At 38.9% G+C, this 21,814-nt stretch overlaps 1 long non-coding RNA gene across 2 annotated transcripts in view; it reads left to right on the top strand.

The window, feature by feature from the left end:
- LOC121437906 overlaps positions 1 to 21,814 on the top strand; it is a 150,756-nt gene that overhangs the window by 52,446 nt on the left and 76,496 nt on the right. For both annotated transcript variants that reach the window (XR_005973015.1, XR_005973016.1), the window contains exon 4: positions 14,386 to 14,499. This is a non-coding gene — a long non-coding RNA (uncharacterized LOC121437906). The remainder of the gene's footprint in view (positions 1 to 14,385; positions 14,500 to 21,814) is intronic.

Below are 21,814 nucleotides of genomic sequence, written 5' to 3'. Positions count from 1 at the left end.
TTTGTAATCCCCACCTAGGCAAGACTTTCTTTACTTCTTCAAACATCCTTTCTAAAGTATCTTTATTTGAATCAGATAACAAGATGTCATCCATGTAATGATAAATGATGGACTTGGGGAATTGTTTACGAATTATTTCCAATGGCTTACTTACAAAATATTGGCACAGTGTAGGACTATTGAGCATATCCTGTGGGAGGACAGTCCATTGATATAACAGTCCTCCTATTAGGCTGAGAATTATTATAAGTAGGCACTGTAAAGGCAGATTTTTCTCTATCCTTTTCTTGTAACGGTATAGTGAAAAAACAATCTTTCAAATCAATAACTATAAGAGGCCATCCTTTTGGTAACAGAGAAGGCAAAGGAATTCCAGATTGTAGTGGGCCCATAGGTTGAATTACTTTGTTGACAGCTCTTAGATCTGTCACCATTCTCCATTTACCAGATTTCTTTTTTACAACAAACACAGGAGAATTCCAAGGGCTGGTTGATTCTTCAATATGGTGAGCATCTAGTTGCTCTTGCACCAGCTGTTCCAATGCCTGTAGTTTATCTTCAGCTAGAGGCCATTGTTTGGTCCATATTGGCTTCTCAGTTAGCCATTTTAAAGGTAGGGCTGTTGGTACCTCTAAAGGTTTGGTATTTGCTGTATATTCTTGTACAGCCTGAATGGATGGTGACCTTTTTCCATAATACCTCATCATATCCTTCCCAGAATTATGAGTTCCTGGAAATACAGGAATGTTAATCTGGGTATTCCATTGCTGTAGCAGGTCACGGCCCCATAAATTTATGGCAATATTGGCTATATATGGCCTTAGTCTTCCTATTTCCCCTTCGGGCCCTATGCATTCAACCCATCTTGTGCTTTGTTTTACACGAGATAGGGTTCCAATTCCCAGGAACTGAACATCTACCTCTTGAAGAGGCCAATTCGGATGCCAAGATTCTGGGGTAATGATACTTACATCCACACCTGTGTCGAATAAGCCTTCAATAAAAGTGCCATTTATACAGACTCTTAGCTTTGGTCTTTGATCATTAATAGAAGTCTGCCAAAATATACGTTTACTCTGTCCTATTGGGTTTTTTGACTCATCCTCAACACCTATTTCATCATTTAGACCAGTATTACTTTTTACAGCAGAAATTGGAGTTTTTAATTTTCTTGGTGAGGCACGTTCTCCACTGTGACTGGGAATGACTGGGCCACTGTTGGCTTGGGGGCCTGCGAGAGGCCCCCCAAGGAGTTTCCCGATGATATCGGATTGCCCCGTCTGTCTGTTGTTGACCTACATTCGTTGGACCAATGCCTGCCTTTACAGCATCTCCTACATATACCTGAAGGCCTAGGTCTCCTATTTTTGTCATTCCCAGAAGAGATATTATTCCTAGAAATTCTTTGCCTGCAATCCCTTTGCAAATGTCCTAATTTACCACAATTAAAACACCTGGCAGTTTGATGTCTCCTCATTGCTTTGGATATCGCTTCTTCTACCCAAGATTCATCATTATAGCTAAATGTCTCAACATTCATCATATGCTGAATCCATTCATCCATAGGTGCTGATCTAGACTTTAAAGGCCTAATTATCTTTTTGCATTCTATGTTTGCATTCTCAAAAGCTAGAGATTCAAGAAGTATTCATCTAGTTTCTGGGTCTGTTACCCCTATGTCCAGAGCCTTAATTAATCTTTGCAAAAAGTCAATAAAGGGTTCTCTCTGTCCCTGCCTAATTCTGGTATATGATTCAACCCTTTTTGCTGGATCTTGTATCCTATTCCAAGCATTTAAAGCTGCTTGGTGACATAGACACAGTACTTCATCGTCATAAAGAGCTTGGACCTGTGGATCAGCATATTCTCCTGCACCAAGAATTTGATCTTGGGAAACCTCAATACCTTTTGCTCTTCCTTGCTGTTCCATATGTTTGGATTCTTCTCTGAAATAAATTCCAAACATCAAGGAAGGTCCATTATCTAAAACTGCAGACACTAACTGATGGAAATCATGGGGAGTAGCACTAGCATTAGAAGCCCAAGTCCTTATCATTTCCTTTACATATGCATTGTGCAAGCCAAAATTAACAACAGCTTGCTTAATTTCTTTCAGATCATTCATTGCTATTGGCATCCATCTAGCTTCTCTGACTCCCTTTGAGCCTTTAGAAGTTGATGCTTTTTCAGAATTAAGTATAGGTTCTGTCTCTAGAACCCTGGGTAAGCCAGTTCTAATAGCTGGTGGAGGCCTTGTATCCTGTCCTTGTGCCTCCTTACTCTGTTCACCAGCTGCAATAATTTCCCCAATCTTTTCAAATCTTTTTATCATTGTCTCTCTTAAATCCTGAATCTCCTGACCTGTATATATTTCCAGTGATTTCACTGAGGTATCAATTTTTTGGTCCCCATTCTGCACCTGTGATTCCAAAGCTTTAATTTTTTCCTTCAAAGATAACATGTCCTCCTTAAACTTTTCTTGTATATCATGTAGATTCCCATCTTGGAGGTACAATCTGTCTGTTACCTTATCAAAATTTTGTGATAAAGTCTGAAGGTCAAATTCAACAGCCTGAACCCTTTCAGGTAACTTTCTAATACCCTTGGATATGGAATCAATTTTGTCTGTCATAGTATCCACTTGTTCAGATAACCTCTGATTTTCAATAATTTTAATCCTGTCAATTAGTTGTTCATTATTATTTCATAAAGATTCTATCATTCTTAGGAGTGCCATATTCTTCTGTTCATTATTAGTACGTAAAGATTCAATCGTTCTTAGGAGTGCCATATTCTTCTGTTCATTATTAGTACGTAAAGATTCAATCGTTCTTAGGAGTGCCATATTCTTCCTTAAGATAGAATATGGAAAAGAAAACTGAGGCCTAGTAACAAGCAAATTAAGGTATCCCCATAATCATATAAACCTTGTATGATGTAATTCATTGTATTAGTAAATGTAAGTTTACTAGTCCATTGTATTAGTGAAAACAAAGCAGTAAAATTTGACTTAGAAACGAAAACTGCCATATTACCTATTATCCAGCAGGTGGCACTGTTGCAGATTCGCGGTGAAAACATGGTCCTGTTTCAGTGCCTTAGTAGATGTTAAAAACTGGAAAATGCAAGTTTCTCAACAAAGTAAATGTAATTAAATCAATTCCTGAGACGGAACCAGAAACCCAGAATCCAGGGGTAGAGAAAAGCAATCTGGAAGCCGCTTATGCCTCCACATGACAGAGTCACCCTGAGGGGTTGCAGCTTTCAGCAACCGCGTGCTCTGGTTCGTGCCACTTAAGAGCTGTACTTGCAAGGGAGATTTAAAAATGACTCAGAAAAGAGCAAACCACGCGGGCAGAGACTATGCGGGCCTGTGTAGTTTAAATCCACGTGGGGAGTCCAAGGCCGCCGCTGCAAGGCACAGGCGGCAGCTGAGGAAGGGAGGGCTCCCGCCAAGCCGAACTCGCTGCTGCGAGCGGGGAAAGGAGAGGTTCTGAAACCAAACGTTGGGTGCCAAAATGAAGGCGTAAGTCACAAACAATGCCACACCAATAAGGGGTTATGATTATTAGGGTGGTATTTATTTAAAGGGGAAAAAACTTACAGATCACTGTCCCAGGCAACAGCCCTCTACACAACCAGGAAAGGAGTCTAGTCGCCAGTGAAGCAGGAAGTGAAGAGAGAGAGGAGAGGGAAGTGGCCGCTTTTTTAAAGGGAGAGAAACCATGCCCCAATGGGCTGGTACCTCAGCGGTGATAGGATGGAGGAGTGGGAGGACCTCCCGCAAAAATTCATGAGTGAGATTGGCCTGTAATTCTCTTTCTTGGTTGAGTCTTTATGTGGTTTTGGTATTAGAGTGACTGTAGCTTCATAAAAGGAATTTGGCAATGACTGTTCTGTTTCTATATTGTGAAATACATTAAGGAGTATAGGTATTAGGTCTTCTTGGAAGTTCTGGTAGAATTCCGCATTGAAACCTCTGGTCCTGGGCTTTTTTTGGTAGGGAGGTTTTTGATAACAGCTTCTAATTCTTTGCAACTAACAGGTCTATTTAGATTGTTCACCTGGTCCTGGTTTAACTTTGGTATATGGTATTTATCTAAAAAAGTGTCCATTTCTTTTACATTTTCCAGTTTTGTGGCATAAAGGCTTTTGTAGTAAGATCTAATGATTCTCTGAATTTCCTCTGTGTCTGTGGTTATGTCCCCCTTTTCATTTCTGATCTTATTTATTTGCATATTCTCTCTGCCGTTTTATTAGTTTGGATAGGGGTTTATCAATCTTGTTGATTTTCTCCAAAACCCAGCTTTTTGTTTCATTGATTCTTTGGATTGTTTTCTGTGTTTCTATTTTGTTGATTTCAGCCTTCAGTTTGATTATTTCCAGTCTTCTACTCCAACTAGGTGAGTCTGATTCTTTTTTTTTCTAGAGCTTTCAGGTGGGCTGCTAAGTCTCCAATGTGTGCTTTCTCTGTTTTCTTTAAGTGGGCACTTAGTGCTATGAACTTTCCTCATAGGACTGCTTTGATAGTTTCCCATAAGTTTTAGTATGTTGTTTCTTTAATTTCATTGAATTCAAGGAAGACTTTAATGTCTTTCTTTATTTCTTCCTTGATCCAAGTGTGGTTCAGTAGTTGACTGTTCAGTTTCCATGAGTTTGTAGGCTTTCTGGGGTAGCATTGTTGTTGAATTCTAACTTTAATCCATGATGATCCGATAAGACACAGGTGGTTACTAATATTTTTTTGTAACTGTATAAGTTAGCTTTGTTACTGAATATGTGGTCAATTTTTGAGAAGGTTCCATGAGCTGCAGAGAAGGTATATTCTTTCCTATTTGGGTGGAATGTTCTATAGATGTCTGTTAAGTCCATTTGCTTCATTACCTCCATTAATTCTCTAATTTCTCTGTTAAGTTTCTGTCTGATTGACCTGTCCATTGGTGAGAGAGGAGTGTTGAAGTCTCCTACTATTAGTGTGTGCAGTCTGATGGCTGCCTTGAGGTTTAGTAATGTTTCTTTTACGTACATGGATTCTTTTATATTACGGGCATAGATATTCAGGATTGAGACTTCATCCTGATGAATTGTTCCTGTTATGAGTATAAAATGTCCCTCTCCATCTCTTCTGATTGATTTAAGTTTGAAGTCAACTTTGTTAGAAATTAGTATGGCCACACCTGTTTGTTTCTTGGGTCCATTTGCTTGATAAGCCTTTTCCCAGCCTTTTACTCTGAGTAGGTGCCTGTCTTTGTGGTTGAGGTGTGTTTCTTGTAAACAGCAGAATGTTGGATCCTGTTTTCGTATCCAATCTCTTAGTCTGTGCCTTTTTATAGGTGAGTTGAGTCCATTAACATTAAGTGATATTAATGACCAGTGGTTGTTAACTCCGGTCACTTTTTTAGTAGTAGAGTTTGTGTGTTTCCCTTCTTTGAGTTGTGCTGGTGAAGGGACTCTAGATGTCTGAGTTATTGTGGTCATTGTTGGACTCCTTGGTTAGTGATTTTCCTCCTATTACTTTCTGTAAGGCTGGATTTGTGGCTATGTATTGTTTAAATTTGTTTTATCCTGGAAAATTTTGTTTTCTCCATTTATAGTGAATGAAAGCTTGGCTGGGTATAGTAGTCTGGGCTTGCCTCCATGGTCTCTTAGTTTATGGAGAACCTCTATCCAGGACCTTCTGGCTTTCATGATTTCCATAGAGAAGTCAGGTGTAAGTCTGATAGGTTTAACTTTATAAGTAAGTTGGCCTTTTTCCTTTGCAGCTCTTAATATTCTTTCTTTATTCTGTATGCTTTGTGTTTTGATTATTATATGGCAAAGGGATGGGTTTTTTTTTATCCAGTTTATTCAGTGTTCTGTATGCTTCTTGAACCTTCATAGGTATATCTTTCTTTAGGTTGGGAAAGTTTTCTTCTATAATTTCATTAAATCTATTTTCTGGACCATTGAGCTGTACTTCTTCTCCTTCTTCTACTCCTATTATTCTTATGTTTGGTCTTTTTATTGTGTCCCAGATTTGCTGAATGTTTTGTGATGAGAGTTTGTTGGACTTGCTGTTTTCTTTTATCAGTGCGTTTGTTTTCTATAAGGTATCTTTAGAATCTGAGATTCTTTTTTCTATCTCTTGTACTCTGTTGGTTATGCTTGTTTCTGTAGTCTTTATTCATTTACCTAGATTTTCCATGTCCAGCCGGCCCTCTGTTTGTGTTTTCTTCTTTGCCTCCATTTTAGCTTTCCAATCTTGAACTGTTTCCATTATCTGTTTGATTGTTTTACCTTCGTTTCCTAGGGTATCATTCACTGATTTATTCAATTCTTGAAACTTTCTGTTATACTTCTCATCCATATCTATAAGGGCCTTTTTTACATGCTGTTTAAGGGTGTCAATCACTTTCATAAAGTCAATTTTTTCTACTTCATCCTGATTAAGGTGTTCATTGCCTCCTGTTGTGAGGTCGCTGGGTTCTGGTGGTTTCATGTTGTTTTTCAGATTGTTGGGTGAATTCTTGCATTGGCCCCTGCCTATCTCTTCCTCCGAATGCTCCCCTATGGATCTTCTTTTATAGAATCAGGTCTCCTTGCCTACTGATGTGCCTTTCCAGTGATGGCACACCCCAGTGATGGCTCTCCTGGTGCTCCAGTGATGGCTCTCCTGGTGCTCCAATGATGGCTCTCCTGGTGCTGAGATCAGATATCCATGCTGGTTGGGTAGCTCATAAACAAAGTGCCTACCTTGCTTGCTGCAGGCAGGCTATTGAAACAAAGGAACTTCCACCCACCCGGTTGCCCTCAGAATTCGGCCCCAGCGCCCAGATAGGCTGAGCTGGGTGATGTTATGTGCCTGAAGAGGGAAGGGAGGCAGAAGGGGGAGGTTTCTGGATGCAAGCTGGATGGGGTAGGAAGAGAGAGTCTGTATGCGGGGAGTAGAGGCCCTGCAGGAAGCCCAGGAAGTATAGAAAAGATGAGGAACGTCTGAGTTCCGTGTCCCAGGCTGCTGCTGCGGATCAGAAACTCACCCCAATGATGGCTATCCTGGTGCCAAGATCAGATCTCTGTTCTGGTTGGGTAGCTCGTAAACAAAGTGCCTACCTTGTTTGGTGCAGGCAGGCTATTGAAACAAAGGAACTCCTGCCCACCCGGTTGCCCCGACATTTTTGTGATGATGGTGATTTGCATCTGGGCTTTGATGAGTGAAGATGAAATGCGGAGAGTGTCAGGTCTGAGAGAATGGAAGATACTTTTCTTTTGGCCTTCAAAATAGAGCATGTGGCCATAAGTCATGGAATGTGGGAATCTTCTAGAAGCCAGCAAGGGCAGGGATCTCTGGCAACATTGCAGTTCTGCTTACAGCTTGGATTTTGTTTTGTTTTGTTTCCTTTTCGTTTCTCTTTTAACCTTGTGAGACTTCTGTTAGGGTCTGAGAGAAGGTGCCAGAGAAGACCAACAGCCATGTAGGCAATAACAAGAGTGCTTTATTAATTCCAATGTTGGGGTGATGTTTGGTGACCACCATAGATGGTTACAAATTCCTTTTAAGTGAAGTTAGGGGAATACCAGAGAAGAGAGATTAATCTGGGGCTGATTGGTAGAGGAAAGATTAGTAGATGGCTGTTTGGTTGGAGGTCCTAGAGGTTAGGGACCTTCCAGCAGCAGGGTAGCGAAAGCTGTCTTTAGTTATCAAGGGACTGAGGGGTGTCTGCTGAGCCAGCAAAGGAGCTTTGGGGGCCTGCTGAGCCAGCAAAGGAGATTTGGAGCTTACTTAGTGAGCAGAAGCCTGTGATTTTTCTGAGGACTGTCTGTTTAGCTCTGTTGGCAGAGGTTTCTGTCCTGCCTGGTTTTGCAACCATTAAGTCCCAATGAAACACACAGAGGTCTACATTAAGTAGAAATGTGATGGAGGAAGGTCATTGGTTAAATAAAAAGAAACTGCTTGGCCCTCATTGGTTAGAAGATAGGTGGGAGGAGTAAACAGAACAGAACGCTGGGAGGAAGAGGAAGTGAGCTGAGACTCCACAGCTCTCCTCTCAGGAGCAGACGCCTCAGAGAGACGCCATGCTCCCAGCTCCCAGGCAGATGCACGCGATGAAGCTCCGACCCAGGATGGACATAGGCTAGAATCTTCCCGGTAAGCACACCTAGGGGCGCTACACAGATGATTAGAAATGGGCTAAATTAATATGTGAGAATTAGCCTAGAAGAGGCTAGATAGAAATGGGCCAAGCAGTGATTAAATGAATACAGTTTGTGTGTTGTTATTTCGGGCATAAGCTAGCCAGGCAGCTGGGGTGTTGGGGACGCAGCCCCGCCGCTCATATTACTACAAATGGCGCCCGACGTGATGGACTAAATCCACTTAAAAAACCTGAGAAGGCTTAAAAATAAGGGAAAAGAGTTTAACACAGATTTTTGCTGTTTGTTGGTGGCGTGCTGTAGAGAGATTTCCTGATTCGGCAACAGCAGCAGAAAAAACGCTGTGTCATTTTAAAGCGCAGCTTCTTGGGGCTGTGCTGCCAGCGTGAACTCTGGCTTTAAAGCATTTGTGGCACTCTGCTTGCTAGAGGCAAGCAAGCACTCTCATCTATGAGAAGCTTCCTGACTCAGCTTTAGCTGCAAAACCCTGCAGCTCATTAAGAGGTCCTGCCACGAAACACTTAAATGGTGTTGACAAAAAGCTGAACGCATGCTTTTTGGTTTTCAGCCGTAGCAGGAAAAAAGCTGCGCCGTTTAAAAATGCTGGCTTTCTGGGCTGTCCTGCCAGGGCAAACTCTGACTCTTTTATGCAGGCAGTTCGTGCGGTTTGCAAGCACAGGCTGCTGAAGCTCGCTTGCTGGCAGGGACCTTGAAATACCATAGAGTTGTGGCAGTAAACATGGCTACAGCCAGTACCTCAGCCATGAGGCTGGAAAGCTAAGGAATGGGCTGGATCCAGCCGCCAAAGCCAAGCCTTTAATCCTACTGATATTGCTTGGTAAATTAAAGACTCATGTGGTCAGAAAAAGAGAGAGAGATACAGTAAAAAGAGAGATTCAAAGACAAAGAAAATTTTTAAATGATTTACAGCGTGTTAAAAATATATGCAGACTAAAAGTTGAAGTTCTTTAGCTCAGGCTTCTTATTCTTAACTAATTCTTATAACTTACATTAGCCCATAATTCTTGTCTATGTTAGCCATGTGGCTTGGTACCTTTTTCAGTGAGGCAGTCACATCTTGCTTGCTCTGTATCTGGCTTCCTCTGTATCTGGGTGATGACTGAAGACTGACTCTTTCTCTTCCCAGAATTTTTCTGTTCTCATTGCTCTGCCTCTACTTCCTGCCTGGCTACTGGACAATCAGCATTTATTTAAAATACAATTGACAGTGTACAGACCATTGTCCCACAGCATAGCTCTGTCCCATTTTAGTGAACTAAAACTAAGGCTTAGATTTCTTTCAGGCTAGTAGGAGAACCTGGCCCATGCCCACAACCCCACTTCTCTCAACTTCAGGTAGACAAATGTGAAGACCAAGTCTCGGAAGTGACTTGCCTCATAGTCATCTTCAATAACAAAAAGAAAAGAAAATCTCCATTCTTAACAGGAATAGCCTCGTGTGTGTGTGTGTGTGTGTGTGTGTGTGTGTGTGTGTGTGTGTGCTTATTTTCTAACTATTTTATCCAGTGAATTAGAGAAAATAATTTTGGTTATTTAGTTATTTAATCCCCAACTCCTTTAATGTAGGGCTGATAGGCTTGATTTTCAGGGTTTTTCTTTTTTCTTTTTTTTCTTCCATTTTTGGCTAGCTAAATAGAACAAATGCATGACATCCCAAAACAACCTTTTGCTATTTAAATCACTAAGCCAAGGCCTCATATTATTATTATAAGTAAATTACTGAGTACAAAAAATTAAAAGCTTGGCAGTAGAGTTAGTTCTTCTGCTTAATTAGTAGGCAGTGCAAGTAATTTAATTTTTTGTTCAATTCTAAAGATATTTTAATATATTTACCCTAGTGCTGTGCAATGAGATAAACTGAGATTGTTCTGATAATGTCATGATTCTGATGGGAGACTGTCACTGGACAGAAACAATACAAGCATGTTCCCAGTCTAGTCCCCATACCCCGTGTGCTCTAGTCAGTTAGATGACCTTTAAGGAACTTAAGATAGTCTGCACATCATTCGTTTCTCATCCTCTGTTTATTTTCACTTAATTTGAACATACCAAGGGAACTCTACGGGGTCTCTGTGCTGAGTCTCATAGCCATGAAATGTAGATGATCACAGGAGCCTTTAAACTCCCTTCATCTATGACTGACCAAATGGAGACAGAATTTCAGAATTTTGTAATCCACAATCTCATCATTTAGCTTTAAGAACAATGTAGCAGAAATCAGCTTTCACAGTCTAATTTGCCCACCAGCTCTTGGCCTACTGACATGTGCTTGTACAACTCATTCTCTCCAAGATTCTGCTTCCCCACTCCCATGCTTGGGAACAGATACGGTACTGTAGTTACTTGCTATGAGATTTAACTGAGATACTGTCTTCAGAGTTTGAGCTGGTGCTGGCTGGAGGTGATTGGTGGAGAAAATATAGAACTCATTTCCCATATCTGAAAAAGCTATTTGAATACAAGATATATGTTAGCATCTTTGTATGACATCGTTGTCATTTGGTAAGAAAGGGAGTTTGGCAAATCATAATCCACCATTTCCCATTTAGTTGTAAAACGCTGCAATTTGAGAAATAATACAAAGTTCCAAATGAGAAGGGATAGTTAGATAAAAAGATAGTGAAAGACAGGAATGTATTTAGCTGTGATTCCATAGTTATCTATGTTAATAATTATTCTAATGTTAACTAGAAAGGCCCATGAAGCTGTGGACCAAACATTAACACGCTGGTGTTTGTGGCATCTTCAGTCAACATCTGTGATCAAATAAAGGCCAGTATTTGTTGTTTACTCAATGGCAGAAACAGCTCTAAGAGTTTTCTGTGGAAGCTCTGATATACTCACGTACACACACACACACACACACACACACACACACACAGAGAGAGAGAGAGAGAGAGAGAGAGAGAGAGAGAGAGAGAGAAGAAGAAATCCAGACAGAACATTTCAAATGAAATTATCCAATGAATGTACAGATCTCACAATTTAAAACCATTTCTTCTCTAATGCTTTTCCCTCCACTTTTACACTGCTTTTATTTCTAGTTTTTAAGTTTTTCACTTTAAAAATGTTGTATGTGTGTTTTGCCTTTATGCATATCTGTGTACCATGTGTGTGCTTAGTGTCTGCAGAGGCTAGAAGAGAGCACTGGCTCCATCATGTCAGTGCTAGGAATCAAGCCCAGGTCTTCTGGAAGAGCAGATGGTGTCAAACCACCTCTCCAGCCCAATACCCTACTAGTATTCTGAGTGTCTGAATGTTTAATATATAGAACTCAGAACACAGTTGGAATTCTAATATAAAAGTCAGTTCAAATATTTAAGAAGTTCCAATTTTTTAAATTATTTAGCACAATAGGATATGGATTCAAGTGCCAAATGCCATATACAGGAAGTTAAACAGATGACCATATTGTGTGTGTGTGTGTGTGTGTGTGTGTGTAATTTATTTATTTTTATTTTGTAATCATTGGTGTCTTGCTTGTATGTATGTCTACATCAGGATGTCAGATCTTGGAGTTATAGACAATTGTGGGCTACCCTGAGAATGCTGGGAATTGAACTCAGGTCCTCTAAGAGTCAGAGCTCTTACCCAAAAAACTATCTCTCCAACCCCAGATGACAATATTATAATGAGGCTTAAATACTGGCTGAAAACTCAGTCTCCTAAATAGAACTGATTTTATTCTTTACCTCATTCTCCTTCCATTTAGGAGACTGAGTTTTCAGCCAGTATTTAAGCCTCATTATAATATTGTCATCTGGGGTTGGAGAGATAGTTTTTTGGGTAAGAGCTCTGACTCTTAGAGGACCTGAGTTCAATTCCCAGCATTCTCAGGAATGAGGAATACTGAGAATTCAAGAACAATCGCAGTGGGTTTTTGATCCTACTGCACGTACTGGCTTTGTGGGAGCCTAGGCAGTTTGGATGCTCACCTTACGAGACCTGGATAGAGGTGGGCAGTCCTTGGGCTTCCCACAGGTCAGGGAACCCTGATTGCTCTTCGAGCAGATGAGGGAGGGGGACTTGATCGGGGGAGGGGGAGGGAAATGGGAAGCGGTTGCGGGGACGAGGCAGAAAGCCTTAATAAATAAATAAATTTAAAAAATAAAAAAAAGAATAAAATCAGGAGCTAGGTTCAAGATAAATGAAGCTCTAGCTGCTGTATAAGATGATGGGAGAGATGGTTTAGGGGTTAAGAGTGCTGTCTGCAATTCCTCAGGTCCTGAGTTCAACTCCCAGCAACCACATGGTGTCCTCTTCTGGTGTGCAGGCATACATACAGAACACTGTATATGTGATAAATCTTAGAAAAATGAAGATGATGGGAAGTTCAATATATGCCCCACATAGTCTGTGTTCTAAAACTACAGAGAAAACTTCAAGTTGATAAAATTAGTTTTAATGATAAGCTAAATATTGTACTTAAAATATGTTATTCCAGCATATGATCAGTATTAGAATTATTGAGATATTTTACATATTTCTTTTTCCTCAAATTAACTTCTGTTGATGAAAAAGCTTCTGTTTACCGTGATTACAATTCTTATGTTTACCATATACCAAGGGTTGTATGAAAGCATGTCATGGCTAAAGTAATCCAACTACCTATGCATTAGCTCACATTCTGAAGAGATTTTTATGGTAAGAACGTTTTAAAAGTCTCCCATCTTAAGCAATTTTCAAAACTGGAAGTGTAGTTATTAACTGTAGTCATTATGTTTCAGCACGGACTGATTCGTGGCTCCTTTCACATGGAGAATCCCTTGCCTTTCAACCACTGTGTTACCTATCCCAACCCTGACCACACTGAGATCCCCCCACCCCAGCCACCCGCCAGGGGACCAACCTCACTATCCACTTCTGTCTGTTCAGTTCTCTGAAGCTCTACACGGAAGTGAGATCCCGAGATGGTATTTAGCTTAACACAATGTCCTCTGGGTGTATCTGCTGGGTTGCAAATAAAAGACCTGCCTTCATTTCAACTAATCTCAGTTCAGAACCTCAGACCTATATTGGATCAGGGTATTGGTCTTCAGTACTGAGAAGCCTGGATTTCTTACATGTTTTGGATGTCAGCCTCTTAGCAGATACATGCATTGTAAATATATCACCTAATTACATTTTTCATCCTTTGCCCCTGTTGACTCTTTCCTTTGCTGTCTAGAAGCTTTGTGGTACAATATCACTATCAGAAGATACTTACAGAACATCTCTGTTTAGAATGAGAATGTCTACATGTTGAGCATTAATATCATCATGTAACTATTGATTTCTGTGTTGGATGAAAAAGATCTAGACAGAACAAAACTTGGACAAAAATCCAAGAAAAATCAATAGGTCCATGAGGAAATTCACTGATAGACATCAGGGTCTTCTTCAAGAGCTCAGAACTAGCTAAATGGAGTATCTTCAGGGTACACAGAAGCTACTGTTTAATCTAGGTACTGGTTAGGATTTTACAACTATTTCAAATGCATGAGGTGAAAAGAATCCTAAGCCCAAGATGGAGGTTGAGAATCCAGTCTTTCTTTGTGTAAGACATGGTCAAGTCATGTACCCATTTCCTCAGCTCTAAGCTGTTGTATTTCCCAGCAGTGATTTGACAATGAAATTAAATAATTTTGTTTAAGTTACAAATAAAAAAATAAACAAAAGGAATAGTGACCATATTACTGAATTAATTTGGGTTTGATAATGTGGCATCCACATTGTCGTTTGTGATTTAGAATCTACGTTAAAATTCCTTCATAAAATAATTCTAAGAAATAGGACTTTATTTAAATTATTGAATTGTTAAAAACAAATCTCAAAGAGTGATATAATTGTTGGGTGTATCTAATTGTCTCACTCTATTGAGTCAACAAAATTTCATTTTTAGTTCTACCCAAATGGTCAAGAGCTAAAGGAGAGACATATGAAGAAGATGGATTTATGTTTCTTACTGCACAAATTAGAAGTGAATTCAGAGAAAGCTATTTTGACTATATTATAACAAATCATTGTGTCAACATTTTACATCAATAAGACAACTGTTATCCTTTCTCAGGAGGCAGGAAAATTTTAAGGGTGAATTAATAGGTTGCATTGATAATCACTTATTCTAGGCTGGTTCATCATAAATATGAAGTTATCATTCATAAAAGAATAAATAATTGTATAGAATGGAAAATGCTCGAAAGTATTCAATATTTTCCCACAGCTGTGCATGATGGCTAATGCTTATATTTCCAGCACTCAGGAGATGAAGGTAGGAAGATACCAAGTTGGAAACCAACCCAGACTCTAAAGCAAGAGTCTCAGGCCACCTGGAGCTATATAGCAAGACCTTTCCGGAAGACCATATCAGTGAGTAAACTAGATTATCCCTAATCTAGACTAACTTCTTTGGAATTATTTGAATAAGCATATATCAATAAGCATGTCTATTGGATACACTGTAACATTTCATATATGTACATAATATGTAATCATACCATATGTGGGCCATTGGGATACCTAATACCTTAGGCTCTTGCCTCTTCTTTGCATTGGAAACATTCAATGTTCTCTATCTGTTCTGTGTAATATTCAGTTAATTGTTTTCAAATGTTGGATTAACGTTTAACAAATTTTTCAGGAAGACAGGCATGGTGACACAAATCCATAATCCTAGCAAGAGGGAAACTGAGGCAGGAAGAGCAGGAGCTCAAAGCCAGCCTGGGTTACATACTGACACTCTGTCTCGAAGAGAGGGAGGGAAGGAGGAAAGGAGTAAGGGAGAATGGAGGGAGGAAAGGAGGAAGTAAAAAGGGAAGGAGGGAGGGAAAGGAAGAAAAGGGAAGAGGACAGAAGAGTAGAAAGGAGAAGTAATTTTTTAAATTTTGTGTCCAGCCAGGGCTGTGGCGGTAGGGAAGAAAAAGTTTTATGTTTCTTATTTAAGGTAAAGCAGAGTTTACACTTGATTTAAGACAGCCACAGTATATAATAAGATTCAATTTCAAAGAATAACAATCAGGCAACGACACATTTAAAACCAAAATATATCTTTCCTTCTTTGGATTGGTTTTCTTAGAAGAATTTCTTTCTGAGCTAAAATATTTTTGTAGAACCTCAATATATAAAACAAACTAAAGCCATATTGTATGAGCTTAAGATAAATCATGTCATATTTGTTTCTTCTGATACAAAAATAACAGTGTGAAGACAGCTTTGATCAGTTAAAATATTTTACTTAGCTATAGGAGGATCACTACCTGTGAGGGTCTCATATCCCTGCTTGCGCTTTGGTGTGCATATCACTATAAACATGAATATGAACTGTTCAGAATTCATGACAGTGAGCAATTTTGAACAGAAAATGACAATAGTGATTTAATAGTGCTAATGGTATGACACTGTACTTCTTTTTTTGTTATTTTCTCTATGAAATTTTCACCCATGCATACAATGTACCTTGATTATATCTATCCCTGCCCCTTTGCTCTATTCTTTGTGCTCTTTATACATCCTGGTCTGTGATATTTCAATTCTCTTTGATGTGTGAGATCCAGGAACTTGAAGTAGCTACACAATGAAACTTGATTCAAAGTTTAATCCATAGGAATATCAAGAATTTGTTCAGACTTTCTACTATAAAACTGAGAGTCACATGAACCAAAAGGTAACTACTGCTTTTTTAATGGGTCAAATCTTCACAAGAAGATACCTTACAATACAAAGACCAAGAAGAGGGAAAATTATTTCACCAAGTCTAAATTGCAAAAAAAGGAAAAGGTAGTAAATTTGGCATTGATGTTCATATATATACACATATACATACACGTGTCTCATTTCTTCATATATATACATATATACTGTGTGTATGTTTATCTTTATATACAGATATATAAAATTATAAAAATCATCCAACATATGAAACACAGTCTAATTATCTGATTAGGGAAGGATTAAAACTAAAACATAGGATAATAGTACTATTTAAATTTGAAGGAATATGATCTGAGTAGACCTACTTTAGGGTCACATATTATTTATTATGATGTATGACAATGATAGTCATTATTTTATATATCATTAAGATAGGCAAGCATATTATAATAGCTTGGATAATTAGTAACACAGACGCCTGACTTGTTACTATCAAAAATAATCTGAATGAAGGGGAAAACATCCTTCAACAATTTAAAATTAAAAAACAAAAGGAAAAAATGAAATAAACTTGTCACAAATTATTAAGTAATAGCAAGAAACACAACATATTAGAAGTTGTGTGTGAGTGTGTATGTGTGTGTGTGTGTGTGTGTGTGCGTGCATATGCATATGTATCTAGTGGTTATCTAGGATTGATGCGTTGGTGTTAAAAACTCAGTAGCTAATCTGCAGTCAATTTAGGCGTGTAGAATCTTCACTGCCAAGTTCAGCTATATAGTGAGATCTTGACAAAACCCCCAAGACTGGGAATCTTACTCAGTGGTAAAGCATTCATGTACAAGAACCTGGGTTCAACTTACAAGTGATAAAATGGACAAAATTTTAGGAGACACACCTGACTGAGAACTCAAAGAGATTTTCGTCAATTAAAGGATTAATAGTAAAGAATGTGGGTGAAACAATAACATTGGGTTAAATAGGCTTGAAGGCAAGAGAAACTTACGCAGAAAATCACATTTTAATACTAATCTTCAGCAGCCTTAATTACTAAGACAGTATCAAACTCTAAACTATGGTGTACCTGAAAGCTGCTTTGAGCAGCTGGAGGAATGGCTCAGTGGTTATGAGCACTGGATGCTCTTCCATAGCACAAGAGTTCAATTTCCAACACACACGGTGACTCACAACTTGTAACTCCAGTCACAAGAGATCTGGCACTTTTTTTTTCTGGCCTCTGTGGGCACCACCAGGTATATGTAAAGTGCACAGACACACATACATGGAGAACATATATACATATAAAAATAAAACACATAAAAGATTTTAAAGGTGTAACTACAAAACACATAAAGTAGAAAAAAATGACAATTACCATTTGGAAATAAGTTCACCATCACAGGTGACAATGATAGCTCATTTACACATGGAGAAAAAGGTGTAACTGGCTACTAAACATTTGAACAATGTCATTAACAATCTTAACTTGATATATCCAATCACAATATAGCATTCAAGATAGGACACAGCACACCTTCCCATTTCCATGAATTTGTCTCCTCTTCTACTCTCATAGATACCAGAAGTGGTGAAAAAATGATGGAGGTGCAATCAACTCTCATCACACACATCTGGCTAGCGCCTATTAGAACAAAAAGTACATGGTGCCCCAATTCCATGATAAATAGTCCAATTTCACATTCTAGGAAGCTAAAAGTGGCAGCTAAAACTATTCAAAACAGAACAGATCCCATGTAGGCGAAACAAACTCTTCTCAGTGATTGACCCACTCTTCTGCCCCTAGGAAAACCAAGCAAAGAGGGACAGCATCAACTCTTTGTGGACCCATTATGACCTTTCTGATTTTAGTTAGACAGACAAGTATGTCTGGATTTTAAGCAGATAATGCTGAAGTTAACCCCTCATTATCACCATGTTCAAAGTACTGAAATGGATCATGCATGTTAGGGGAAGGCAGTTGTGTTACAAATTCCACACCTAGCGAGGTGTTAACCTGACCCACAATGGCAGGCAAAGAGTGTGTTCAGACAGTTCTCACGCTTTCTCAAAATGTATGTTGCTTTTTATTAATGTCTAGATAGTTAAAGTACAGCTGAAAACAAAGCAAGGATGAAAATTACTAGATATTGAAGGGCAGCACACAGAGCACTGTTAAAGTAAGTCTTGTGACAGACACAGAAACTGAAATATTTCAACAATAGATATTGTCTATTAATGAATTTATTTTATCTATCACGGACATATCTCTGTTATAAAGTCAATTATCTCCAAAATATATATCAATAACCAATACAAAATGCAGTGCAAGTACAGTGTGGTCAAATATAATGCACAGCAATACATAGTTAACTTTCCCACTGAGATTTGCCATGGTTTTTATTAATTCAACAAATATTGTTAATATTCCTACCCAGGTCAGGTACAGAGTAGACACTAGAGACATGACCATCATGAAACAGATAAAATATTTTTTAAAAATGGTCATTATCCCTAGCAATGAAACAAATGAAAATTAAAACTACTTTGAGATTTCAAAGTCAGAACAGCTCTTTAACTTTTTATTATTTTTAGACAACGACCAACAAGTGCACGTGAGGAGGCATCAAAGGGTACCAGCCACTAGGGAAATCACTGTGAAGAATCCTCCAAAAACTAAAACTACATCTACCATACGACCCAGCTATACCACTCCCTGGTATTTCCCCAAAGGACCCGACATTACTACAAAGATATTTGCTCAGCCATGTTCCCTGATGCTCTCTTCACAATAGCTAAGACATGCAAACAATCTCGTTATCTCTGAATCAACAACTAGAAAATGAGACTGTGGGATGAGTTCATAATGAAGCCATGTTCAGCTGTAAAGAAGAATAGCGAGACTTTAAAATTTTATCTAAATGGATAGAACTAGAAACTACTATATTGATTGAAGTAATCCAGAAAGACAAGCCTGAACGTTCTTTCATATTTGTGCGTTCTAGATTTGAATCTTTGCATATGACTACAAATTCTAGGGTAACCAAAGAAATGTGGAGATACAAAAGGAGCTACTGGGGAGGGAAAGAGGAAAAAGGAGCTCTAGAGAGGGAGACAGCAGGGTACAGGTGCTGTGAAGGGGCGTGGGGAGGGAAACAGGAGGGCAATGTAACTAGGGAGAAGGAAGAGAGTTTAATAATGAGAGGGAGAGAGGAGAGATAAACTACACTGAGGATGTTTGGAAAGGCCAGAAGGAAACATTTTTGTAAGCAGTTTACTTTAAATATATACTTATAATAAACACACACACACACACACACACACACACACATATATATATATATATATGTTTCATATCTATTAAACTACATATGTGTATATCACAACAGTGGTTATTGAGGAGATCATGAGCTCCATGAGGGATGGAGTGGGAGAGGGGAGGAGCTGGAGGGAGGAGAAGGAGCAGTGGAAATGATGCAAATACAGTGTGCTCAGGCATGAAATTTCAAATAAATCTTTAAAAGACAAGATTTCTATTTTCCTGGCATTTATATTCTAATTCAGAACACAAGTAGCATCGAGTTACAATCATGAATGATGAATCAATCAGTTCCTCACAATGCCAAGTTCCGTAAGTAAATAAAGTAAGACTGTGCTACGTACAATCTCTCAGCCTTCATAACACTGACATTTGTGAGAGACTATTCTTTGGAGAGCATTTCCCAATGTTTAGAGTACATTTGGCCTTCTTCCTCTATGTGATATCCTATCCCTTATAGTGGTCATAAGCAAAATCATGTACAGAGACTGCCAAACCACAAGGCTGCTAGTTGAGAACCATTGTACAAAAGTGATGGGGCCACAGAATATGCTGTTTGAGTTGATGTCCTTTGATGCTCATAGAACTTCACCGAAAAGGAAAAACAATCTAATGAGACAATAATTTGGTGAGAGGTTTCCAGACAGAGAGAACCAAATGTGAAAGCAATAAGCAGTAATGACCTTGTATTGTCCAAGGGACAAAGGTTTGTGTGGCCAAAGCACACAGATGGGATGGATGAAACGAGGGGCAGAAAGATCTGAATTGCATAAGGGCAGTAGACCATGAGGGAAAGTTTTGATTTAAGCTTGATAAACACATAATAAAAAGTTTAGAAGAAGAGAGTTCTAGCTGTGCACTGAAAAACGCTTTGGGCCAGACCTTGAATATGCACAGGACTGAGCTTTTCCAGCCCGAGGAGACAGATAACAGTACTCCAGGTGTGGATAAGGGATCAGACATAGTATACCCCAGCTTGCACTGAGCAAAGACTACATAGAACAGGTTTTCTGAACTGTCAGAAACTTAAAGTCTATTGCAGAAGTTGGGAAAACAACTCAGAGTAGCCTGCAAGGACAGTGTATCCTAAGTGACACATGGGCAGCAGCTGGGAGCCATGGTGCCCACTGTGTGTGTATGGACGCTGGCTCAGCCCTAATCAAGTGTGTTTGAGAAGAAAGGGCTCAAAGCCAAGGGCAGGCCAGGTTACCCAACAGGAGCCATGCAGACAACCCAAAACCTGGCAATGATAGCACAAAGATGCCATTGGATTGACTTTGCAATGTTCTTGCTAGAGGTTTACAAAGTCAAGGTCTTTCTCTTCAACACAGATCAGATGGAAGGCAGACATTCACTGTTGTACCTCTGTGTGTATAAGGTGCTGTCCAGGGAACTTTCTGTGCTTAGTCTTCCAAAAACACAGGAAGCCTAGTTTTCCATTCAGTATGCCGTTTTCTAAAGATACTGCAACATGCAGCTGTTCTACTGTTAGGTGATAGAATACGAAACCTAAGCATTTCCAAGTTCTAAGCACCCAGGCCTAACAAGAAGCATGGCAAACTGCTCAGATAAGGCTGTTGAAAAAGATGAACTCAGAGGCAGACCTAGCTAGCTGCAACCATTTGAACAGCAACTAGAACCAGCTGTTTTTATAAACTTTGTAAATGAATGTAATTTAATCTTCACAAAGACCCAAGAAAGGTTTTACTAGCTGTCACATTTTATAAACAACAAATCTGAGATTTACAGACCTAAGAATCTTGTCCAAAGACACACAACAAGTAAGTCATAGGAGTGAAATTTGAATCCAGGCAGGCAAAGGCACGGTCCTTTAATCTGGAATGAACCAAGGTCTCTTCCAAGAAGGAATTTTATTAAGAACTCATATATTTTATTCTGCAAAAATAATGTGTATAACTTAAAATAATGCAGCATTATTTAAAGGAATTTTACCAACAAGAATAGCTGGTGATGTTTTAAGATATATTTAGATATTTCCTTGTAAATCTTCCTTCACTGTCTGCTAAAACAAAAATTTAAGGAGGAAACAGCCAATTCACTCATTTATTTGTTTCATTTCTTAATTTTCAAACAAGCAAGTGAAAAAAAGGAGTTGAGTTGTAAATTTGTGAATCTTTTCTTCACTAATGAGTTAAGTATTTCCAGAATAACAGGTTAAGATTCATCTAAACCTCATCTAAACTCCCACCTATAGCTCTTCTAACCCAGTGGTTCTCGACCTTCCTAATGCTGTGACCCTTTATTAGGGTTCCTCATGCTGTGGTGAACCCCAACCATAAAATTATCTTCTTTGCTAATTCATAACTGAAATTTTTCTACCTTTATGAATCATAATAAATATTTTGAAAGAAAGGGGTTTATCAATGGGGTTGTAAGCCACAGGTTGAGAATACTGTTCTAGTTAACTACAGTTTGAAAAATCAGAATAGAGCTGCACCATCAATGACAGCATTTTAGAACCCGTGTGTCTAAGTTCAAGTAGCTGACAAGAGGAATAACATAGGAGCTTTCAAAATGACATCACACTTCCTATAGCTTTAGGGTGATGTAAGAGATTGACCCAATCTCCTGATGAACCAATGTATCAAAAAATGTGCATTCTCTAACAAGAAAATTCTAGCTTTAAAAAGCAACTACACAGCCATGGAAGAGATTCAAGACTTGGAAACAGAGGTTTAATGTTAGAACCTTGGTCAA

Source organism: Microtus oregoni, unplaced genomic scaffold (genome assembly GCF_018167655.1).
Source record: "Microtus oregoni isolate MIOR12 unplaced genomic scaffold, Mior012 000002F_ref0000024, whole genome shotgun sequence".
NCBI lineage: Eukaryota > Metazoa > Chordata > Mammalia > Rodentia > Cricetidae > Microtus > Microtus oregoni.
The sequence above is the reverse complement of the archived record's forward strand: the minus strand, read 5'-3'. Positions and strand labels throughout refer to the sequence as shown.